The sequence below is a fragment of the Onychomys torridus genome, chromosome 2 (assembly GCF_903995425.1).
Source record: "Onychomys torridus chromosome 2, mOncTor1.1, whole genome shotgun sequence".
NCBI classification, from domain to species: Eukaryota; Metazoa; Chordata; class Mammalia; order Rodentia; family Cricetidae; genus Onychomys; species Onychomys torridus.
Window position 1 is genome coordinate 135,578,310 of NC_050444.1, and position 12,918 is coordinate 135,591,227.

Sequence of the window (12,918 nt, forward strand, 5' to 3'; positions counted from 1 at the left end):
CCACAGGAACCAGGTGAGTAGCGTTGTCTGAAGAGGGGCTGACTTCCTCCGCACAGGCTAAGTCAGCTCAGCGCTTCCTTGGAATGCTGGTCATCCGAGGACAAAGCTAGCTGGCGAGTTAATGACGCCGCTGCTCATGCAGTCTAACATACTGCCTCTCTTCCTGTGGCGAGCAGTACAATCAAAAAGGAACGCTGAGGAGCAGAGGGCTATAGGTCTGCGTGCCACAGACTTTGTCTCTCCCGTTCTCCCTCCCTCCTGCTTCTCCTAAGTTTCAATCGGCCTCAAGTCTGGCATGACGCCTTTGGGTGTTTTCTTTAGTCTCTCAGCAATCTTGTCCATCCTGTCCTACACTCTTAACTCCTAGCTCAGAAGGGCTGTGGACAGAGCTCCCCACCACTGTCATCAAGCCTCCCTCCCACCCCCACCCCGCTGCCACCCCATTACACCATCAATGGGTCTCACCACTTCCCAATAATGTCACAGGCTGACAACCAAGCTTTTCATGTAAGAGCCTTTGGGAGATTTAAGATCCAGCTCATAAATGTGCACACATCCCCCTTTGTGGGTGTGTTTTTGTTGTTTGTTTTTTGAGACAGGGTTTCTCTATGTAGCTTTGCGACCTTTCTGGAACTCAGGATCCTTGGTGGGTATGTTTTAGGAGACCGATGCTTGATGGAAAACACGCATTGGGGAATCAAGTGCCTGAGTTCTTAGGACAGCACTATCCCGACCCACTCAAGGAATTCTCTGAAGGCTATACAGACCTGAGCACTGCCTGCTCTGACTTTGAAGTGGAGACAGGTTTAGGAAGCTAGTGAGTCCTTGCCTATGGTGACTCCCCTTCTCTGCTGGCACAGTTGGCACCCTGTTCTGGTGAGGACCAGCCCTCACTCAGATCCTTTGCCTCAGGCAGGTGAGAGCACCTGACCTGCACTATGAAAGCTGCATGTTTCTCCGCTTAGGTAAGAGAAAATGTTGCAGGCAAGATGTTACTGGGAAGGAGCCCGAGCAGCAGGGAAGTCAGCTGGCCAACCTTGTGGTAGACGGGCCTGACCTGAGGCTCTTGAGCCTCTTTTGTATTAAGCACATTTTCTCCTGGTTAACAAGGCAGAGAGGACTGAGCTGGGTATCTGAGCACCAGGGTGTGGTAGCCAAGTACCAGGCAGAGTAGTGAACCAGGGGGACCTGGTCAGACCCAGAAACCTACCCCTACCCCAGCCCATTTCTGCCATAAGGGGACTCATTCCAAACACTCCATTTACCCACAGCAAACATACCGATTAAAAGCTCTTGTCAGCCAGGCGGTGGTGGTGTACGCCTTTTATCCCAGCACTCAGGAGGCAGAGCCAGGTGGGTCTCTGTGAGTTCGAGGCTAGCCTAGTCTACAGAGTGAGTTCCAGGAAAGGCGCAAAGATACACAGAGAAACCCTGTCTCGCAAAACCAAAAAAACAAACAAACAAACAAACAAAAACACAAACCTCTTGTTTATACAAGATGCTCAGTGGGTAAAGCGCTCACTGTGCAGGCCTAATGACCTGAGTTCTGTCCCTGGAGCCCACAAAAGGTAGAAGGGGAGAAACAAATCCAGGAAGAAGTGGAAGGGGCCAACAAAGCCTCCACACGTGCAGCCCTTTATCTACTCAAAAAATGAAACGGCGAGATGGCACCCCTAGGCATCTGTAACCTGTGCAGGCCAAAGGACAGCCCCGGGGGGTTCTCAGTTGCTTAGAACTCACCAAGCAGGCCAGACCAGCCAGCCATGGAGCCTGATTCCGCCTGTCTAAGGTCAGAATTCCAAGTGACCCCACCATTCCTGTTTTGTTTTGCTGTACATACAGGCTTGGGGATTGAACTCAGATCCTTGTGTTTTCGAGGCAAGCACTTTACCAACCAAGCCATTTTCTTAGCTTCTCTCATTTTGAGATAAGGTCTTACTGTGTAGCTCAGGCTGGCCCTGAACTCTAGATCCTCCCGAATTGCTCCTCCCCAGTGTGACACCCTGCCTGGCACTGTCATCAGAACCTGTAGCAGAATAGTGTCTGTCATGTGTGTGGGAAAGAACTAACCTGATTTTCATCAGCAGAGAGGCACTCTGAACATGAAAAGAGCAGGAAGAAGGGGAGCGTGTGGGATGGAGACTAGCTGCCAGTGTTTCCACTGCTGCCTGAGGGTTGGAGCAGGTCTGTAACTCAGACTCAGTTGGTAGGATGCTTGTCTAGCATTCCATCCTGGGTTCCAGCTCCACCACCACTATACAGATGTGGTGGTGCACACCTGAAATTCTAGCACCCAAGATAGTTGCAGTAGGATCAGAAGTTCAAGGTCATCTTGGGCTATATATAGAAAGTTTGAGGCCAGGCTGGGATACTCAAAGAACAAAAACTGGGGGCTGGAGAGACCTTCAGCGGGAAAGAGCATTTGTTGCTCTTGGAGAGGATATGGGTTCAGTTCCCAGCATGTGGTGGTGGCTCACAACCATCAGTAAGTAGCTCTAGTTTCAGGGAATCAGATGACCTTACCCTTTTCTGACCACTGTAAGCATCCGGCATGTGCAGGATGCACAGACATAAATGCAGGGGAAACACCCATACATATAAAACAAATAAATCTAAAAAGAGTGTTAAAAAGCAAAAACATAAAAGCAACCAAGTCTTGACTCTTGGTTACAGCTGCAGACTACTCCATTGTTGGGCATAAAGTTTATTAAACTGACTTCTACTAATGGGTATGTTTTGTATTTTTCACCACTGAAGGCAATGCCAAAATATTTTCATGTCCAATTCAAATGTGCAAATCTACCCACAAGATAGTCTCGGGAACAGCATGTGGCGCAGAGGCAAAGGCATCTACAACCTTGGTGGACAGCACCAGCTTCTCTTCCACAGCAGTTGCTCACCTGTTGCTCTCTCATCCCAGCAACACGGGAGAATACCTGTCTCTATAGAGCCTTGCTAACAGTGGATTTAAACGGCTCAAGGTTTGGCTTCCCTGACAGGCAGGAAAGACACCTTGGTATTTCTTTCAACCCCCTTTTGTTTCCTTGTTTTTTTGAGACCAGCTCTCACTGTGCAGCCCTGACTAGCCTGGAACTTGCTATGTAGACCGGACTGGCCTCTGTTGGGAGCACAGCACCAAGGTCCTTGTGCCCACAGATCTCCAGAGAAAGCAGGAACGTTAAGCACAGAGGATTGTCTTTCCAATGGGGAACAGGAAAAGCCTGTTCTTCCATCCAGAAGGCTGAGAATTGGATGTGATTAACAGCTTGGTGGTCTGTGTTATCTGGTGGGCCAGGCCATATCAAGCTCTTAAACCAAGACCAGAGATGGCTAGTAATCTAAATGACTTTGATAGCCAGAGGCTCCCCCAACCAGGACCAGAGATGGCTAACAGCCCAAATGGCCCCTATGCTATCTGTAGGACTAAAACCAGGACAGACCCTTAGGCCCTTAAGCTAGTACGGGTAGCCTATCTCTAGAATCCATCTTCTTGGAGGGAATGACATGTACCCTGAGTTGAGTTTCAATGTAATTACGATTTCTTGTGCAAGGGGGATTGCATTACACCAGGAAACTTTTTTCAAATTGTACTGGGCTCAAATACATCGGGAATAAATAACCTGTTATTAGACTCCCTGAAGTCTGATCCAGATTGACTAGGTCAATCTGCACAGGGTTTTCATTCTTATCTCTTCTCAGGGTTTGCAGGGACCCCCTCAGGCCTCAAACTCAGAGATCACCCTGGCTTTGCTGCAATTAGAGCACACACTACCACACCTGGCCTCTGTTTTCTTTCGATTGGCATTTCTTGTTATGAGACAGGTTGAACACCTGTCCATACATTTAAAAGCCGTTCATGTTTATCTGTGAAATTGTTCCACATTGTCTGTGACTGTCTTTTCTGTACATAATCATGAACCCACACACACATATATAACCCTGTAGCTAAAATCTCTTCCCATGGGGAGATATAAACATGGTCTATGTTTCTCCTAAGGCCCCAATGACAAACTGAGACACAATTCTACCAAAGTTCACTCTGGGAAACCTATGAGTTTATATGGGCTTAATTACAGAGCAGAGGTGAGGGGATACTTACAGGAATGTGGGTGCTTTCCCCCAAATGGCTGCACTGGAAAGCTTTTACTCAGCAGGGACAAGGATCTCCCTGCAGATACATAGATGGAGCCCTGTGCCCTGATCTCCCAGCCTATATACACTCTAGCCCCTCCCCAAGGCCAGGTGTGATTCAGGCACAGTTGCATACAACAGGTGGTAGGGAGGCTACTCAGGTGAGGGCCTTGTGGCCCTCCTTACTCCTCCATGAGGGGATGTGAACAGTCAAGGAGCCCAGCAGGTAATCCTTTTGCCAGTGGGAGCAGCCAAATTCCCCAAGATTGCTATTGTTTGGCTCAGAGAATAGTCACTCACAAAAACCTCACACACAAATACACAAAAAAGACAAAAAGTTATTCATGTATTCATTGTTTTTGTTGTTGTTGTTGTTTGTTTGTTTGTTTTTTAAGGTAGAGTCTCACTCTGTTCCCCAGGCTGTTCCCCGATGGCTGGGCTCAGGCAATCCATTCATCCTAACCTTCTGAGAGCTGGGGTGACAGCCATGTGCCACCACTTCCAGCTTCCATTTCAAGATCTTCAACATTCCTACTCCACTGAGTTGACACTCTATAGTAGACCAGTTTCGGCTAGCTCTGCTTCATAATGTTTTTATTCTTTTTTGAGACTGGGTCTCACACTGTAGATAGGCCTCCTCAGTTCTAGGGTTATAGTGAAGTGCCACCATACCCAGCTCAGTATTTTGATATTTTTAAGTGGACATACATTTTGTATGTGGAAGAACCAATGCCATTGTTTTACAATTACATTTATTTGTGTGTACTTGCATGCCTAGGTACAGAGTGTGCATGTGGATGTTGGAGGATAAGTTTCTTGAGTCTGTCCTCTCTTTCTACCATGAGCGTTTCCAGAAATTGAGCTCAGACCATCAGACTTGGTGGCAAGTGCCTTTACCCCCTGAGCCATCTCACCAGCTGCCAATACCATTGTTAATGGGGAAGGGAAATCACTAGGAATTAAAAAATCCTGAAAAGCATAAAACAGAAAATCACCCACTAACACTATTGACCTGACTGCATTTCTTCCAGTTTTTTTAAAAATGTGACTTTATTGCTATTATTCACATTACCAAAGTTGTTAACAGTATTCCAAAAGCATGCTTATTCTTACTGGAGTATTCTACCCCCCCCCCTTTTTTTTTCAGAGCTGAGGACTGAACCCAGGGCCTTGTGCCTACTAGGCAAGCGCTCTACCACTGAGCCAAATTCCCAACCCTGGAGTATTCTTATACTGCATCATGTGATTTAGAAAAAAATATTTCTCTGTTCCTGTAAAATAATAATAATATGTTGTTGTTGTTTTGGCTCTTTACTCTTTGGTGGGCCCGCCACCCAATTCTCAAATAAATTATGCACAGAGACTAATTCTTAATTATAAATACCTGGCCTTAGCTTGGCTTATCTCTAGTCAGCTTTCCTTAACTTAAATTATCCTGTTTTTCTTTTGCCTCTGTGTAGTGGTATTTGCCACTGTACTTGACCTCTTAAAAGATCATGAGCCCCTTGTCCCTGCTGCCTGCTTCCTGGTGTGATGGACTGCCAGGTGGATTTGCTCCTGTGTTTACATGGTTCTGTATTTGTGAGTGTATTTCATATATATATATATATATATATATATATATATATATATATATATATATATATATAGGCTTTTCAAGACAGGGTTTCTCTGTGTAGCTTTGGAGCCTGTCTTAGAACTCACTTTGTAGACCAGGCTGACCTCGAACTCAGAGATTGGCCTGCATTTGCCTCCTGAGTGCTGGGATTAAAGGCATGCACCACCACTGCCCAGCTCTCAATTTATATCTTAATAAATCTCTATTACCCATTAAATAGACTCACGTGGATTGATCTTAATACTTCTGGGCTTTTATCTTTCTCTATTCCTGTATACCTTCTTTATTTCTTACTTCATGCTTGTTGTGTGGCTGGGTAGCTGGGTGGCTGGCTCCTGGCCCCTCCTCCTTCTCTGGCTACTTCTTTCTTTTCTCCTCCCAGATTTCTCCTTCTATTAATTCTCTCTGCCCGCCAGCCCCGCCTATCCTTTCTCCCACCTTGCTATTGGGCCATTCAGTTCTTTATTAGACCATCAGGTGTTTTAGACAGGCACAGTAACACAGCTTCACAGAGTTAAACAAATACAACATAAATAAAGGCAACACACCTTAAATAATATTCCCCAACAATAATTTTCTTTCTTTCTTTCTTTCTTTCTTTCTTTCTTTCTTTCTTTCTTTCTTTCTTTCTTGAGACAGGATTTCTTCGTGTAGCCCTGGCTGTCCTGGAACTCACTCTCTGTAGACCAGGCTGACCTTGAACTCACAGAGATCCCCCTCCTTCTGCCTCCTGAGTGCTGGGATTAAAGGTGTGTGCCACTACCACCTGGCTACTTTAAAAATAATACAAATAACATGTTAATGTATACTTTTTATCTATAATTAATCTAATTGTTTGTTTAATGTAATTATTTGACACAAATTTTCTGAGTTAAGTGGCATAACTATTTTATAGATTTTTGTGTTATATTTTTGTCTGTCTCTTGAAGCTCAAGTTGGCATCAAACTCTCCATGTAATCAGGGCAGGCATTGAACTTCTGATCCTCCTGCATCTACTTCCCAATTGCTGGGATTATAAGCATGCTCCACACTTGGCTTAAAGGCTCCACCCAACCTTTGTTTGGAATAAAGGCTTTTGATATATATGATTGTCTTAGTCAGTGTTCTACTGCTGTGAAGAGACACCAACTCTTCATCACAGCAACTTTTATAAGGGAAAGCATTTAATTGGGCCTGGCTTACAGTTTCAGAGGTTTAGTCCATTGTCATGGTGGGAAGCATGGCAACATATAGGCAGACATGATGCTGGAGAAGTAGTTGAGAGCCACTGGGCCTGGATTGGGCTCTTAAAACCTCAAAGCCCCCTTCAACCTACACCCTCCCCTCTCCTCTCCTCCTCCCCCGCTACATGTCCTTCAACAAGGCCACACCCACTCCAAGAAGGCCACATCTCCTAATCCTTTTAAACAGTGCTACTCCCAGGTGATCAAGCATTCAAATCTATGAGGCTTTCTGGGGGATGGTTCAAATCATCACAATGACCAAAATGCATTCTGCTGCAAGCCACAAAAAAATATACAAAGCAGGATTTCAGCTGATTATGACAAAGCTAACACCTGGAAGTAACCAAGGGCCTTCTAGAGGTCAAGCTGAGGCTCAAGGAGCCTTGGTGATATTTGGTTTTTGATTATCAGCTGTTCCCTGCTATAAGTTTCTTGTGTGCTATTGTAGCTTTTCCATCATTTATTGGGCACAATTTCCCCTCTACTAAAGGAATATTTAGATAACCTTGTGTGCTGACAGCTATGCACAGCCAGAACTCCAGTTCATGCCTCCCTGTAATTATCGTCATTGGCGGCATCTGGCCAGGTCCATCTCTAGATGGAGGAAAGTACCTTATCAGAGACACCTCTGTACTATCTAAAAACAGACTTAAGCATCCAGGCTACCTGTTTGAGAAGGCCTGGCAGATGTGACAATTAAGCTTAACTACCTCCTGTCCCAAATCTTACCTCTAGTTCCAGATCTCCCTTTAACTATCACCAGAGGCATCTAGCTGTACACAGGTTGCCTAGCAATGGAGCACACTTTCCCCCACCCTGCAGAAAAAAATGGCAGATCTCTTGGACAGATAGGAGCCACAGGAAAAAAGAAGGCAGTTTTATTTTCTCCCATTGACCAACCAAGTTATAGATGCTTAACATTTTCTACCAATCAAGTTTAAGAATATAGTGGAGTATATAAGATCCCTCTTCTCAGATATTACCCAAATTTAGCCTTTAGTTAATTCATTTCCCCATTGGTCACTTCCCTTTGGGTTTGCAAATGATAATTAACGGTTATTGCACCTCTATGTGATTCTTATCATCCCTCCATTTGACCCTGGAAGCCTGGCTTTGCACTGCCAAGTGATTACTGCTTGTAAGTGTATAAATACCAGGACTCCCAGGGCATGGGAGAGATGGAGAATGGGAGGTATAAGGAGGATTTTGACCAGAGAGTATGTGTGGACGAGATGGAAGATGAGGAAGAGTCAGATGGGGAAGTCCTAGCTGGGTAAGAACAAGGTGAAAAGGCCCTAGATGAGGCAGAATTAAGATGAGATAATTAAGATAGAACTTAGAGGGAGCAGTAGATAAACAGAGAGAAATCAGGCAAGAAAGGAGATAGGCAGGAGAACAGAACTGAAGCTGTGTAGATAGGATGTTATGCCAGAGGAACTAAAGCAAGTGGACTATAGAGCTCGGTGTGCTGAGATTCTATTTCCCGAAAATAGTCCTCGCCTTTAAGTCCTCTCTCCTGAGCCCCTGGGATGTATAATATTAAGGCTGGTCCCGCTAATATTATACAAGAGTATTCTGGAAAGGATGCTGCCAAAGCCTTCAGGGGAAGTGCCATTCACAGAAGCTGGGCATGGTGATGCTCACCTTTAATCTCAGCACTAGGGAGGCCGATCTCTGTGAGATGGAGGCCAGCTTGGTCTATAGAGAGAGTTTCAGGCTAACCTGAGTTATACAGTGAGACCCTGTGTCAGAGAATGGGGGAGGGGAGGAGAGAGAGAAGAGAGATGAAGGAGCTGGTGTGGCGACACTCACCAGGAGCCCAGCGCTTAGGCCTCTGAAGCAGAAAGATCACGAGGCCAGCTTGGACTACACAGCTCGTTTGAAGCCAGCCTTAGCTACGCGTAAGACTGTCTCAACCCCTTCCTCCCCCAAAAAGAAAGAAAAGAGAAACTAAAATAAATAATCCTTAGCCATGTGATTCCAGAAGCTAAGAACAAATGATGAAAGTCAGAAGATATAATAAAAAATTTTAAAGTAGTATATAGGAAAAAGTATAATGTATCTTGATCAAGAAAAATATAAGGGTTGTGGATTTAACTCAGTGGTAGAGCGCTTGTCTAGCAAGTGCAAGGCCCTGGGTTCCATTCTCAGCTCAAAAAAAAGAAAAAAGAAAAAAGAAAGAAAAAGAAAAATATAAGTAGGCCAGGTGGTGGTGGCACACGCCTTTAATCCCAGCTCGTGAGAGGCAGAGGCAGGCGGATCTCTGTGAGTTCCAGGCCAGCCTGGTCTACAGAGTGAGTTCCAGGAAAGGTGCAAAGCTACACAGAGAAACCCTGTCTTGAAAAACAAAACAAAAGAAAGAAAGAAAAAGACAAATATAAATAACTGAGCAGTGGTGGTATACAACTTTAATCTCAGCACTCAGGAGGCAGAGGCAGGTGGATCTTTGTGAGCTCAAGGCCACCCTGAGCTACATAGCAAGCAAGTTCCAGGACAGCCAGAACTACATAGAGAAACTCTGTCTCAGAAAAAGAAAAAAAAGAAAAAAGAAAGAAAGAAAAATATAAATCAAATCATCATAGATGACATTTGTGAAATGGCAGGAAACTTTTCTGCTTTTGAAAATTTTGCAAAATCTCTTCAAAGACGCAGTCATGCAGAAAAGACAGGGTGTATCAAAATAACAGTAAGGGACTGGAGGGATGGCTGTAGTAGTTAAGAGCACCTAGTGCTCTTACAGAGATCCTGAGTTTGGTTTGCATCACACACCTCTGGCGGCTCACAACTGTAACTCCAGCTTCAGGATCCATTGCCTTCTTTTGGTCTTTGCAGGTACACACATGACACACACTCACAAACACACATGACACACACTCACAAACACACATCAGGTAAAATTAAAAATGCAAGGATAGTAACAGCCTCCCTGTGTGTGTGTGTGTGTGTGTGTGTGTGTCTCGGGGATTGAACTCAGGACTTCTAGCACAACTGAGCTATACTCACAACTCCCAGGTATAATAGCAGCACCAGAGGCTAAGGAATTGCTGAGGAAAAACAAATGTGAATTTAGAATTCAATAACTGAGGCATGCTGTAACACAAGACTATGCTGGCCAGTTTAATGTCAACTTGACACAAAGAGTCATTTGGGAAAAAAAGGACTTTCCATTGAGAATATGCCCGTATATTTGCATATAGGCGAGCCTGTAGTGCACTTTCTTAATTGACAATTGATGGGGGAGTGCCCAGATCACTGTGGGCTGTGTCACCCCTGGACAGGTGTTCTTGGGTTATAAGAAAGCAGACTGAGCAAGCTGTGAGAAACAAAGCTGGTAAGCAGCACTTCTCCATGGGCTCTGCTTCAGTTCCTGCCTCCAGGCTTGGGCCTTGAGTTCCTGTTCTTACTTCCTTGGATGATGAACTACAAACTATAGAATTAAATAAACCCTTTCCTCCCCAAGTTGCTTTTGACCGTGGTGTTTTATCACAACACTAGAAACCCTAGCTAAGGCAAAGAGTAATGGAGAAAGTGACTTTAAAAGTCAGGCCTGGGGGTACAGAAGACCTCAGGAGGCTGAGGCAAGATCTTGGGTTCAAGGCATTCAGTCTAGGATAGATAACGAAATTATGACTCAGAAAAAAAAAAAAATGGGAGCAGCGAGATAGCCCAGCAGGTAAAGGAGGAAGAGGCAGAAGGAATGCTGCTAGTTCAAGGCTAACCTGGGCTACACAGTGAGACTGTCTTAAAATACTGAATTATTAATAATAATGGACTTGGGCCCAGCTCAATGGTAGAGCATTTGCTCAAGACACTAGTCCCATTCCTAGAATAAAAAAAGAAGAAAATACAAAGAGTCTGCTGTCTGAGGACATGACAGAAGTTAAAAAAAAAAAAAAAATCAGTGAACCGGTCCTAAGACAGTAACACTAAAAATCTAACAAAAAACCAAAGCCATTCAATGAATAAAGCACACTGCAGAAAAAGCATATACAATATGACTGATGTAGCCATGTAAACACTGTGGACACATAGATGATAGAAATATAGAATCATACACACGCACATACAACAATTTAAGACTAACAGTTGAAAAGATAGAGTAAGAGACTTTGGCTGGATCTGTTTTATGTTTTATCCCTTTAAAAATTTTATTATCAGCCCAGCATGGTGGCTCACGACTTTAGTCCCAGCACTCAGAAGGCAGAGGTATGTGGATCTTTGTGAGTCTGAGGTCAACCTGGTCTACAAAGCGAGTTCCAGGACAGCCAGGACTGTTACACAGAGAAACCCTATCTCAAAAAAAATTATTATTCTCAAAAAGCCAAAAATTTTTTGTTTTTTTTTTAAATTATTGGTGGCTAGAGAGATGGTTCAGTGGTTACAAGCACTGGCTGTTCTTCCAGAGGACCCAGGTTCAATTCCCAGCACCCACATGACAGCTCACAACCCCAGTTCCAGTTCCAGGGGTTCTGGTACCCTCATAAACACATACATGTGGGCAAACACCAATGCACATTTTTAAAAAAAAATAAATTGGACTGGAGAGATGGCTCAGAGGTTAAGAGCACTGGCATCTCTTTCAGAGATCCTCAGTTCAATTCCCATAAATCTTTTAAAAAAATAAAAAATAAAAAAATTATTATTGGTGGTGTATGTGTAGAGGGGGGGTTATGTAAACACATGCCATGATGTGTGTGGAGGCCAGAGGGTAACTTTATGGAGTGGGCTCCTTCCACTTTTCTGTGGGTCCCAGGGATTGAACTCAGGTCATCAGGTTTGTGAGGCAATCACCTTTACCTGCTGAGCCATCTCACCAGCCCTCTTCATGTTTTACTTTACTTTTTGTTTGGTGACAAGGTCTCACACTATAGCTCTGGCTAATCTGGTGCTCGTTATGTAGCCCAGGCTGGCCTTAAACTTGTACCACCGCATCTGGAAAATTTTTACTGAAACGTATTTTACAATTGACAGTTTCAGGTGCTGTGGATTGCTTTGTGTTAGAGACAAACTTTATTTTGTGTGTCCTTGAGTATATATGTGTACACCACGTGTGTGCAGAAGCCATTGGAAGTAAAAAGAATGCATGGGATTCCCTGGAATTGATGTTACAAGCTGTGAGTAGAAAACACTTTTAACCACTATTATCCACTGACCCATCTCTCTGGCCTAGACACGTACTGTCAATTTGCTAGCCAATTAGGTGGATTGATTGACCAATAAGTTCCAGGGATCTGCCTGTCTCTACCCACTTCGTACTAGTCAGTCTCTGACCCACTGCATCCACTTTTAAATGCATGCTAGGATTGAACTCAGGTTCTCATGCTTCATAGCTGGCACCTGACCAAATGAACCATCTCCCCAGATCCAAGCTTACCTATTTTATCTCCTACTGTAATGATTCATCTTTTCTTTAATTACATTAATACAGTGTGTGTGGAGATCAGAGGACATTTGATTCTCTTTCCACTATGTAGGTACAAGGAATCGAATACATGCACCTGTACCATCCATCAACTTTTACAAATTCTCCAACATTGTCTCTATCGTGTCCTTGATTTCCAGGTGATAGCCATTCAGTTTGGGTCTCCTGCTTCTTCGGTGATGTTTAATGGGGTTCCTCTGCTTTCTGGTACCCTGAAAATGTGTCTGTTAAATAGACAATGGAGAAAGAGCTGGCTTTATAAACAGGTGATAAGCACATTCCAGGTGAAAGCAGGTTCTTTATTCCACCACTTGGGGACTTGGATTGTCAGCAGACAGGAAGGAGGGTGTGCACTTCCGGGGAACAAAGACAGAACTTATATTTATACTATTTTCCTAGTGGGCGAGGGCTTTAAGGTAATATATGTCTTTGCTATGGAGACTATGTAGTTTGAATTGATCTGGAGCCAGACCATAATTGAACGTCAGGGAAAGCACAGCTAGTTCTCCTTTGTCTAGCTAGG